The following is a 12,915-nucleotide window of genomic DNA, read 5'->3' on the forward strand; positions in this document are numbered from 1 at the left end:
CCTGAGTCCCTCTCCCCTTCTGCCCATCTCCTTTGTCAGGGTGGTGAGGGGCACTGGAGTTCAGACCCAAGGGTGTTCTACTACTGAGCTACACCCCAGCCCCCTTTGATTTTTATTTTGAGACATGGTTTAAGTTGCCCAGGGTGGCTTCAAACTTGATCCTCCTGCCTCAGCCTCCTGAGTAGCTGGGATTATAGGTGTGGACCACTTTGCCCAGCCTTGACCTTCTTCTTGTTAAACAGACCTTCCTTCAAAATGGCCTAGTGTGGTGGCAAGCTGTAATAGTCAGACCTATACTGATGCCAGCCAGGAAGCACAGTTTCTCTAAATTCACACACACACACACACACACACACACACACACACACACACTTATGCTCACATGTGTGCATGAGACTGAAGCTTGGTTGTCCCCACAGTGAGTAGGGCCAAGCACAGAGCCCCTGAAAGGCTACCCACACCTTGCAGGCTCCAGATGCTCATGTGGCTGCCACCCCACCTTCCAGCCCCCAGCCTGAGGGAGCTCCAGGCTGGTCACACCGAACTCCCTGCAGTGCTCTCTGGTCCCCAGAAAGGAGGAAGGCCCAGTGTGTCCAAGTGAGGGATTCCTCCTGATGTGGGCTTCCCACAGCAACTCCCACTGGCATTTCCTATCTGCAAGTGGGGAACTTTGATAGATAATAAATGCTTTCCTGTCTGGGTTCTGGGCCATCACATTTCGTTCTGTCCTAATGCACATCACCAACTAGGCTTCTGGCATCAGGTACCCCAGCTGGAGTCTCCCAGCAGGAATGGCATACTCACTCCTGAGGACTCTGCCCAGCTCTGCCAACTTGATGGATTTCATGTTGTCCTTCAGAACTGTTAGCAGGAGCTCTTTCCTCCCATGGCCTTCTCCAGGAGCCCACCCAGGACCCTCCATGGGACCCTTCGTGTTAGGTCCCCTGGAGGTGGCTGTTTTGAGGAGGCCTCTCAGCAGAGGCAGGTGCTGGTAGCCAAGAAGGTCACATCAGTGGTCTGGTTCCTTCCCTCCCAGAGCCAGTCCCCTTCTGGAGTCTGGAAACTTAAAGCTCAGAGGCTCCCCCAGTCCATAAGTCTCCCCTCCAACATTTACTAGAGGGACAGAGAGATCTTATTGGCACTGTTACTCTAAAGAACTCTCACACACAAGCTCTGCACAGCAAAGCTCAGGGTTCTGCTGGGAGGGCTCAGTTGCCAGGTTCCTGCACTGCTCAGAGCACCCCTGCTTTTGACCCTGACAGCTCAGAGGGGGCCTTGCCCATAGACTTGTTTTTTCAGGTCACATCTGTCAAGAACTCTGTCCTTGACCAAATTTTGTCCAGGCTCCTTTTGTAACATGCTCCCTTAAAATGGAATGTTCAGAAATCCTCAAATTGCTTTTTCCCAACCTTAACCATTGTCCTATTGACCTATTCCTTATTGTTTCCACCAGAGCTTCCCACAGGCAATGCTCTCCTTCTGAGAATAGGAGCCATCACTGTCCCCAAAACCCTGGCCCTGAGGCCAGGAGGAAGCAACAGAAGCCAGAGGACTGCAACCCCAGCCTATGCTCTGCTTCTCTGCCTCCCCCCACCCAACAGCCTCCACCTTAAATGATCCCTTCTATAAGGTTGAGGGAGCAGATTCACTGTCTTCCAAGGAAGAGCAAGCTGGAATTCAATTTGTTTTTCCTTTTCATGTTGTTTTTCTCTCCTTCCTGATGTAGACAGGCCACCAAGTGGGACCCCAGATTCAGGCCTCTGGCCTGGGCCCCAGGACAGACTTTGCCCATGCTGGCAGGGCTAGAGCCCTCTGCTGGAGTCACTGGATGCAGCCCCCAGGGCTTCACCCAAGGCTGCTGGCCCAGGATGGGAAACAGGTAAAAGAGTGTCCCTGCAGCTACAAAAGAGCGTCTTGTCTCCTGACTTTCTGTCCCTTAGAGCCAATGTTGGTTCCATCACCCCTTCTGAAAAGATGGAAAGATGAATTCTATGACTGTGGTCCCAGAGTCCAACCATAGTAAATCCTTCTCAGTGTGGACAGGGGCCCTCCTCCTCCTTCCTTGCCTTTGGGTCTCTCCTTGAGCCCATTTGGGGCCTCTCTTTTGAGTCCATGAGGGGTTCTTAAACTCTTCTTCTTGAACCTTTTTTCTGAAAGGGCCACTTGAATGTGTGTTTGTGACTGTGCCACCATTTGCAGGAAGAGAGGAGAGAGGCAGAGCAACCTGTGTGTTCCGGGACTTCTGCAAACATCTACAGGAAGGTGGAAAACCCACTCCATGCCTCAGCTCCCCAGAGAGTTGTGCTTGGTCCATGTGAACCTGTGACTCAGGAAAACATGGCTTGGTTGTTGCAACCTGGGTGCTGCATATCTGAAAGCTCATCCTGGTCACCTATGCCTAGTTATGTGTACTCTTACCTTGGCTGATGGACTGACAGAGACCAGAGGAATCGATGACTGGTGGCAACATTCCTGCTGAAAACTTATTCACTGGAACTGTGAAGAGAAGAGACACATGATCCCTCCACAGTGCTACAGCAGTGCAATGGACTGTGATGCATGGTGGTCTCATGGAGGTAGCATAGAAGAAATAAGGACCTGGAGAAAGGAGACAAACAGGGAAGGAAAGATGGACTGCTACTCTATACCAAAAAGATTGCCCTGACCACTCTAGGCCTGTTTTCCCAAAGGCCTGGATTTCTATAAGTCTTACAATCCTGTAAGCCCAGGTAATTAGTGCCTACGAACTCTGTTACTTTGAAGAAAGTATTTTTAGACTGATTAAAGAAGCCTGGAGAGAGATTGTTCAAGACCCAGGATGTGGGTTTGGTCCAGTTGCTGCATATCAACTAGATAGGGTCAACCTACAGGTCCTGAGGGGGAACAAGATGGTCATGACCCACCCTGCACCTGGTTCAGCAGCACGCTCACTGCCCCAAGCTCTGCAAGAGCTGGGACCACAGCTCTGCCACCAGACTAGCCTCTGCCAGAAACCACAGACTAGCCTCTGAATCAGAACCCACCTGAGCAGACTGCCTGGAAATCCCAGAACAACTTCAGCTAGAATGTCCGGGGCTGCCTCGTTTTTGTCCTTTTGTGCTTATGGGTTTGGGGGTGTTTTCTGGTCAACTCACTCTTTGGTTCTGCACACTAAAATTATATATCTGTTTGTTTGAAAGGAGGCTTTTGGCTCTGGGGCCCTCTCTGCTCCCTCGCTGATAAGTTCCAGTTATTCAAGCTTCCTTAGGGGACTGTCCACCAATCTGCAAGTTAACTTGTCTGCACCCTTGAATGTGAATCTGCTTTCCTAAATAAATCACCTCTCTGAAAACAAAGAAAGAAATAAAATTAACTCTCAGACTGTTTGGGCATTGAAGACTTTAGAAAGACTTGCACACAGGATCATCAAGTTAAGTCATACGACCAAGTGACCTCAGCTTGTTTCAGCAGGTCACAGCATGACTCAGATCTAACTGTCTCTGTATAGACTTGGTATTTACTTTATCAATTACTTGATGATTTGTCTCATGGCTAAAATTTTAACATAGCAGGATCTCTGATGAATGGGTTAATTTAGATTTGTTAGAGAAACTAACACTGTCTTCAAAACTGTTACACATGTTTATTTAGTTTTGTTTTTGTTTGTTTGGGGCTGGTATTATCTGCCCTTCACAATTATTACAGAAATTTTTAGTGTTTTAGTTTTTTGACTATGCTTCTCTGGAATCTCAAATTTCATGAATAGGTAATCTAGAAATAATTAAAAATGAATTTGGTGGCTGTGATGGTGACACATGCCTGTAATTTCAGCAGATTAAGAGGCTGAGGCAGGAGGATGGCAAGTTTGAGGGCAGCCACAATAACTTAGTGAGACTCTGTCTCAAAAGAAAAACACAGAGGGCTGGGGATGCAGCTCAGTGGTAGAGTGACCCTGGGTTCAATCTTCAGGACCAACAAAAATCCTGAACTTTTCACACCAAATCTGTTGTGTGTTGTTGCTGGTGATGGTGGGTGATCAGCATTTATACCTGCACATGGCAGTGGTCCATCTGGAGTGTGCACATGGTGGTATTAGATTAGAGGGTCTGAATCTGCACTGTCCCCTCAAAGTCTTGTGTTAAAGTCTTGGTCCTCAATGTAGCAGTGCTCAGAGGTGGGACAAGGGGGAAGTGATTCTATCAAGACAACTCTGACCTCCCAGATGGATTAGTCCTTTACTGGGTCATCTTCAGGGGAATACTGGAAGGTGGGGGAGGTAGAGGGGCCTAGGCAGAGGAAGGGTGATCTCACCCCCAGGTCCTCCCTCTCCTTCCCAGCCCCATTAAGCCAGCAGCTTTCCTCTGCCATGAGCTCCCAGTCATGATGCTCTGCCTCAGGCACAGAATCAACAGAGCCAGTGACCATGGACTGAAACTCTGGAACCATGAGTCAAAAGAACCCTTCCTCTTTGATTTCTCTGGTGTTTTGTCACAGGGACAAAACTCTGAGTAACAGCATGGGCATTGCCTACAGGATGATGGAGCTGAACATGATGGCATGTTCAGGTAGGCTCGGCCTAAGAACCACTCCTTCTAACCTCTCAGTCACTCAAGTGGGACACAAAGGGCCTTTCCACACTGACTTCCCCTCTGATGTGGGACCAGATCAGACCAAGGGTAGGGCAAGTCCACCTTGGCAATGAGGAACCAAACCACCTGGTGTAAGATCAGCAACATCTTCAGAGAAAGCCGTTCCAGAGGAGGAAGTTGTCAGAGTCAAATGGAGTCACTGGTGGCAGCCCAGAGTAAGTGAGGCATCCTCCACCAGGTGCAGTCACTGGGCTTCCGGGGCACCTCTTCACCTGGGCTCCTTCTTGCCTCCTGCTCTACAGTTTGTGACAGAGCTCTGTGTTCAGGGACAAGCATCTGCTCTGCCCCAGGTGTTTTGACAGAGTCCACACAGCAGTTCAGGAGCAAATTGCCAGCCAGATGACACACACAGCACTCCAAAGCCCTCAAGAATGAGGAACAGACAGGACTCAGGAGGAGCACTGTAATGGGGCCACTTAAAGTTATAAAATTTCTAAGAAGACCCAAAAATATTTTTTTTCAGTCTCCAGCCATTTCCTGCTAACCTGTTCATTTCCTCCTACCCAGCTTCCAACAGGCAAGCACCCAGGTGGAGAAGGAAAACTGAAACTATCCCACAGCCCTGGTCTGGGCTTCAGGAGGATGCAGCACAATTCAGAGAACTGACGAGCAACACGTCGGTCTGTGGGCTTCCATGTGGGACCCCAGCTGGGCAGACTCTACATTTGTGTGTTCCTGACCTTTTCCTCTACCTGAGTGATACCTCCCACAAGTTTCTATGCTCTGTAGTTTGGGAAAAGGCAGGTTAGCTGTCTTCCCAGGGTGACCAAGCTGCAATTAGTTTCATTTTTCCTTTTTCTATAATTTTCTCTTATTCTCATGTAGGTGGGTGGGACTCAGACTCAGCCACCTGAGTGGCTGGGCCCCAGCAATACTCAGGGACCAAGCACCTCCTTCCACAGGAGCACAGAGGAGCTCTGTGCCCCCTGTGCCTTGCGTGGTCATCTCTTCCATTTGGCTCTTCCTGAGCTGACCCTTTATGATACACCTGTACACCTTTCTAGCTAACTGTTGATCCTGGGGGTTGGGGGTGTCACGGAAGCCCCAAATCTATATCCAAATTGGACATACGTATGGGCAGCCTGAAAGAAGGACTGTTTTTGGGGGGTCCTTGTCCTTTACCCTATGGGTCTGATGCTGATGTGAGTACTAAGCATTACCAGGAGATAAGAGTGAAGAGAGGCTTATTACTCAGTCAATTAGGAAAGCCCTGGAGATATAAGATAATGTACACCTCAAATTCCTGTGGTTCAGAGAAGAGTCCACAAGAAAACCAAACGGTGTGTAGCCCTGAGTGACACAGAAGGACCAATGTATCAAAACATGTAGGAAGCATCAACAGTGGCACTTAAGCCAGGCACAGTGGGCATACATGTAATCCCTGCACCTCAGGAGGCTGAGGCAGGAGAATAGCAAGTTCAAAGCCAGCCTCAGCAACTTAGTGAGGCCCTATGAAACTCATCATGACTCTGTATCTAAATAAAATATAAAAAGGGCTGGGGATGTAGTTCAGTGAATGAGCACCCCTGGGTTCAATCCCTGGTACCAAATAAATAAATAAAAGAAAGAAACAAAGAAACAAAGAAAGAAAAAAACAAAGAAACAAAGAAACAAAGAAAGAAAGTCATTTAGAGGGAACTAGATCATTTAAGTACCAAATTGGAAAAAAATACAGAAAGAAAGCATACCCTACCCATGGTAGGAATCTGCTCCTTCAGAGGATGAAAGGAAAAAGCAAAATGAAATGCAAAACAAGTGCTCTGTGCACACCTGGCATCTTGGGCCAGCTGCCTTTGGTCCTACAAGCAGGGGAGGGGCCTTGAGTCTCCCAGGCAGGCCTTTCCAGGGGAGCCCCAGTACCATAAGCCTGCAGGAGGCTTTGCTCAGGCTGCTTCTTGGTTGGGACCTCAGCAGTGCTCTCGTTTGGGAGCCAGTCACCTACACTGACCTCCAACACCAGCTCAGCTCTCCCTCCTGCTCAGCTGAGCTCCCAATATTCCCAACACAAGTCAACAATTTCAGTAACTTAGATGGAAAGAACAACACCCTTGAAAACACACAACTTAAGAAGACCTTCCAAAGAAAAAAAAGGAAGAAAATCTAAGTAAGCCTGTATCTAAAAAATTAGTTGAAGTTGAAATAGCTAACAAAGAAAGCTCCAGGCCCAGGTGGCTTTGTTCATGGGTTCCACTGTCATTTAAGGACAAGGTCATCTCGGTTGTAAGCAAACTCTTTAAGGAATATAGGAATAGGACCCCATCTGCTATGGACACTTGAGAGAGGTTTTGCCACCAAAGGACTTGGACACCACCTTAGATCATCTGGCCCTAAGGCAGGCAGATCATGAGGCCTTAGATGGACCTCTGAGGTAGGACTCTGTGGGCCCCCAATGATCCCAGGACACCATGAGAGTCCTGGGAGCTGTGCCTCCCCACAGCAGAGCAGCTCTTGGACATGCTCTGGGGAAAACCAACAAGGCAGGCCTAGCCAGGCTTTTCCACCAAGAGGCTGCCAGGAAGGCCTTCCCGGAAAGACAGAGAAGCTAGAGAGGCAGAACAAGGGCCTTCCACTGGCCCCACTGGTGGATGTGAGGGGTGGACAGTTGGCAAGGCAGCTTTCAGGCATGCAGGGCTCCTAGGGGTGTTGGAGGGAGGGAGGCATGGGTCCTTGCATCTCAAGCCAGGTGTGGAGAAGCACCTACAGCTTTCTGGCATCTCCCCAGAGCCTCCACATGTTAGCCTGGGTTTAGAAGGAGGTTGGATTTCAGTCTGTCACTCCCTTCAAACTCAGGAAAAAGCCTTGGAGTTAAGGACGTGCCAAGGCCTGGGGGACCCTGACCACAAGGCAGCTAGGCCTCAGCTGCCCCAGGTCCCTCTCTCCTTCTACCGAAGGCTGAATCAGTAGACAAGGGTATAGTTGGCAGGTGGGCCTTTGGGGAGGATAGAAGCTGCTATTAAAGGGTCCCTGGAGTGAATGCCCTCTTCTCTTCTGTTGTCTACCACAGAATCCAGAGGATACCTCAGAACCAAAGCTGGACCTGCTGCATGGTCTTGTACTTCAGATTACAGAACCATGAGAGTAATCTCTGTTCTTTTTTTTTTTTTTTTTTTTAATTTGTTACAGGAATAGAAAATATTTATTAAAATCATTAAAATAGTGAAAAAAATGATCCTTAGACAATATACAGATTAATAGTTCAGAAGCATAACATATATTGTCTTCATTACTTATTTTGAAACTAATCAGTTTTAATTACTTATGTGAAAGACTAAATCTGAGAAAGACGTAGTAAAACAGGAGAGGATAATTTCCCAGGCAGATATGGCCTACTCTCAAACACGGACAGCATTCATAGGAATCTTCACTCTGTGAAGCCTTTTGTTGATATGTATCTGTTTTTCTTTCTCCTGTACTTGTATGTTTATCTCCTTGTGCAGTCTCACTGTTAGAGTCAAAGGCATGCTCTCATTTTGGTTCTTCCAGCAAGAGGGAAAAGCAACTCCTACTTCATTTCCTGAAAACTTTACTGAAGCCAGGAACTCTGGGAAATTTTCCAAGTTGACTTATTTTTTTTTTTTTTTTATAAATCAGTCAGTTTCTGGAATTTTGCCATAGCAGCACCACATGGACTAGGACCAGGGGAAGCCCAGAGTGGAACAGGGAGGGACACCGCATGTGCAGTCACCCAGAATGGGTGCCCCTTGCTCCAGGCTCTGGGCTGGTCTGTCTGATTTCTCCTTGGCATGAGCAAGAGTCCAAGAAATGAATGAATGAATAGCAAGTAGTGACTTAGGACTGACCAAACACAACGGTGTGGGATGGGTCCACACAACCATCTGGCCACCCCTTCAGTCCTTATAGCTGTGTGCATATGGCTTGCTTGGCTGTCTGCTCTCCTGGCAGATGCCTGCTGCCCTTGTGCCCTGGGCCCCAGGCGGCACTCAGTGCAGACCACACCTGCTCCTCTCACATCCTTGATGTGCTCTCCACCTCGATGTAGCCTTCACAGCTACTCCCACTCCCCATGCGCAGCCTTGTTCCCAGCCTGGCCCCACACAGCACTTGCCATCCCTGAGTGGGCACTAGGCCTCAGTCCTCCTGGGTATGATCTCTTCAGGAGGGATGTGACTCAGTGCTCCCTACAGGATCTCCTCAGTGGACCCCAGGGGATCCCCAGAGGCTATGCTCCTCACTCACACACACACAGATACTCAGGCACACCCTCAGGCCACACATGGACATATGTGCCCACATGTACAGCCTGAATGCACAGTGGAGAACTTGGGTCTTCAAGCCCGTGGGTGGCAGGACCCTTTTTGCTATGGTTCACACCAAGTTCACTTCAATTAATCATTTGTTTCTCCAGCATGATTTTTTTTTAACTAGAGATGTGACTTGACTCCTTGCAGAAAGGTCTGACAGTCATCTTGTAAATAAATATCACACACTGGGGCTTTTGCATTACTTTCCTAACCAGATTTGGAAAAGATAGTGACTCTTGGATAGATTTTTTGAATGAGAAATAGAACAAAAGAAGTAACCTGAACAGGATAGAAAGACGGAGCAAACCACATACAGGCAGGATTTATGTGCACTAGTCATGATGCAAAATACATTCCTTCCAGTGTATTTTAGTTAAATAAAAAATTCAAAAATACACTTGCTAGGACTCAGCCTACTGCAGGTTAAAGGGATGACAGTCAGCTTTCCATTGCTGTGACAAAATACCTGAGATAAACAACTCACAAGGAGGAAAGGTTTCCATGTTTATATAACCCTGCTGCTCTGGCCTGTGGCAGCACAGCACATCATGGGGGAAGTGTGTGGAAGAGGAGGCCTGTGCACCTCATGGCAGCTGGGATACAGAGACAGAGCAAGGGCCAATCCCCAAAGACCTGGCTTCCTCAAACCAGGCTCCACCTCCTGAGGGTTCCACTGCCTCCCTTCTAGTGCCACTAGTTGGGGACGAACCTTCAACACATGGACATCTGGTGAATATTTATCTAGACCACAGCAGGGTGCAGTAGCCTCCAGAAGCAGGGGCTCAGTTGTGGTTTATGGATGTGCTGGGCAGGCACTGGTCTCTGACCTGGATCACAGGGTCAATTATACTAAGGCTAGAGAAAGTTCCCAGCACAAACTGAGCTGTGCTGACCTGGGGTGATGTCACACCAACTGAACCCCTGACTTTTTATAGTCTGAATGTTTGCCTGCCCCCAAATTCACATTGACTCCTTAACACCAATGCAATGCCATCAGGAGGGGGGCATTTGGGAGGTGACGAGGTCAGGAGAATGTGTTCCTTCAAAAGTCCCTGAGACACGGAGCCCAGTGAGCTCCCTGCTCCATCCACCAGGTGAGATACAGTGGAAGACCAGACTTCAAATCTTCTGTGCCTTGATCTTAGACTGCCAGCCTCCAGAACCCTGAACATAAACTTCTGTTCCTTATGAGTTGCCAGGTTTGATTTTGGTTGCGGAAGCCTGAATGAACTAAGACAACTGGTACTGGGAGCAGACAGCCATAACAAATACATAAAATGTGGAGGTGTTTTTGATGCTGAATGAAGAGTAGAGCCCTGAGGAGTCTGAAGTGTGTGCTGGAGAAAGCCCATGTTGCACACACAGACCCGTGCTAAGCAAAAAACCAAGTGCAACACGGTGCAGTGATTCTGGAGGCTGAGACAGGAGGATTGGAAATTCAAGGTCAACCTCAGCAACTTAGAAAGGCCTGGTTCAAAATAAAAAATAAGCAAGGCTGGGTATGTGGGGGTGTTGAGCACCTCTGGAATCAGTCTCCCGAACCAAGAGAAACAGGGGGAACAGAGGGAAAAGCAAAGAGTCAATGATACTTAAGTGTCACAAGGCAGACTAGTGAGGGTATGACAGGTACTGGGACCACGGCCACCAAGGTTTGCAGTGGGCAAAAGAGATTGGGCTCGACCCTCAATATGGTGTGAACAAGAGGAATTTATAGCCAAGGAGCAGGTGGAGTCAATGGATGGAAAATGACCACCATGGTGTGGACATGAGGTGTCCACTGAAGCTCATGTGGAAGACAGTGCAGGGACCTTCAGAGGTGGTTATTAGATCATGAGAGATGTAACCTTCAGAGGTGGTTATTAGATCATGAGAGATGTGACCTAATCAGTGCATTAATCCACTGGACGGATTAATAATGTGAATGGGTACTAGGTGGTCACTGTAGGCAGGGGTGTGGCTTGAGGAAGGAGATCACTGGAAGTGTGCCCTTGGGGACTACATCTTGTCCCCTTGGTCTGCCCCGTCTCCCCATCTCTCTCCTTCCTGGCTGCCATGAGCTGAGCAGTTTTCCTCTGCCATGTGCTTCTGCTACAATGTTCTCACCGTGGGCCCAGAGCAATGGGCTCAGCCAACTATGGACTGAACCTCTGAAATGGTGAGATGAAATAAACCTTTCCTCCTCAAAATTGTTCTTGTCAGGCATTTTGGTCAGAGTAACAAGAAACTAACTAGCACAATAACCAGGAAACACCAGGAATGGGGGATGCTGGCTAAACTAACCTAACAGGAGTCATACTGAAGGCAGACCAGGGTGACCAGATGTCACTTGGGGGTCCTGGGGGGAAGGAACTGCATCCAATAACTAGGGTGATCAGATATTGAGGGTGGAGGGGTTCTTCTAAACTGACTTAGCAGAGCCCTCGCTCAAACCAGACTCTAAAGGAAGCACACAGCTGGGCACAGCAGAAGTGGAGAGTGTGGTGCTCAACCATTACTCAAGGAGATTAGGACAGATCCACACTGAGAAGGGCACAGGAGAGATGTGGGCTGTCCCTTCCATCACAGGCCTGGAGGACAGATGAGCCCCAAACACAGGCTGCTGCCAGGTCCCCCTCATCCTTCCTCAGCTCATCCTCCCCAGCTCCATCCTCACTCCTTCCTCAGCTCTGTGTGCACATGGCCACCCCTACCTGGACTGCAAGCTATGAGGCCCAGGCAGAGATCCACTGTGGGCAAGGCCACCGCAGAGCCCCACGAGCTGAGCAATGGAGGCAGAACTGTCCCCATCTCCCCAAACCGGTGTGGACGCTGGCATATAATTATAGCCTGGAGTGGGACTGTTCATAACTCAGGCACAGAGCCACTGCAGAACATGCACAGGACATGGCCCAGACACAGAGCAATAGGGGCAGGGCTGCCACCTCTGCCACCCATGAAAAGAACACTGACACACACTAAGTCTGGAAAGTGGGTGCATCTCTAAAGGCTTATGGAAGGAGCATCAAGCCAAAAGGTTGTGGGGTTTTTGTTGGTTTGTTGTTCTTGTTGCTGTTCTTACTGGGGATTAAACTCAAAGACGCTTTGCCACAGAGCTACATCCCCAGCCCTTTTTATGTATTGATTTTGAGACAGGGTCTCAATAAGTTGCCAAGGCTGGCCTCAAACTTCCAATCCTTCTGCCTCTGCCTCCCAACTCACTGGGATTGCAGGTGTGCGCCACCGTGCCCAGCAAAAGGATGGTTCTTTATTTTTTATTATTTTTTTATTTTTACAGACTGCATTTTGATTCATTGTACCCAAACGGGGTACAACTTTTCATTTCTATGGTTGTGCATGATGTAGATTCATACCAGTCGTGTAATCACACATGTACATAGGAAAGATGATTCCTAAGTGGTAAGCTTCAATGCCCTGTTGGGCTGTGTGCTTGCTTGGAACATTACATCTTCCTGCTTTCCCGTTTCTCCCTCTGGAAAGGGAATGACTGCCTATGCCTGCCCCCATTAGTTTTGGAGGCATATACCTTGTGGGACCCTCCAGCAGCACAGCAAGAGCAGTTTGACTCAGGATGAATTGTGCCTGAGCCTCACCCTGCTGTGATGGACATGTTCACCTGAGACTTTGGACTTAGTCATACCAAGTTGGACTTTGGGGACTACTGGAAGGGAACAGATGTATTCTACATGTTAGAGAATGATGTGTATTTTGTGAGGAAATACTGTCCCTATGGGTGGCATAAGTGCTCTCCTAAAAGAGGCCCAAGGAGCACAGTTTCTGCCACATGAAAGCATAGTCAGAAGGGATTCTGCAAGCCAACAAGTGGCCCTCTCCAGACTCCAAGTCTGCCAGTGCCATGATCCTGGACTACACCCCTTCAGAACTGAGCATGAATGTCAGCTGCATGTTAGTCAGTCTTGCATCACTGCAACAAAATGCCAGAGGCAGTTAACTTTATGAAGAGAAGAGGCTCATTTAGCTCAGTTTGGGAACTGCAAAACCAAGGCACCAGCCTCAGTCTAGTTCTG

This window comes from Sciurus carolinensis, chromosome 3, assembly GCF_902686445.1.
Source record: "Sciurus carolinensis chromosome 3, mSciCar1.2, whole genome shotgun sequence".
In the NCBI taxonomy this organism is placed as follows: Eukaryota; Metazoa; Chordata; class Mammalia; order Rodentia; family Sciuridae; genus Sciurus; species Sciurus carolinensis.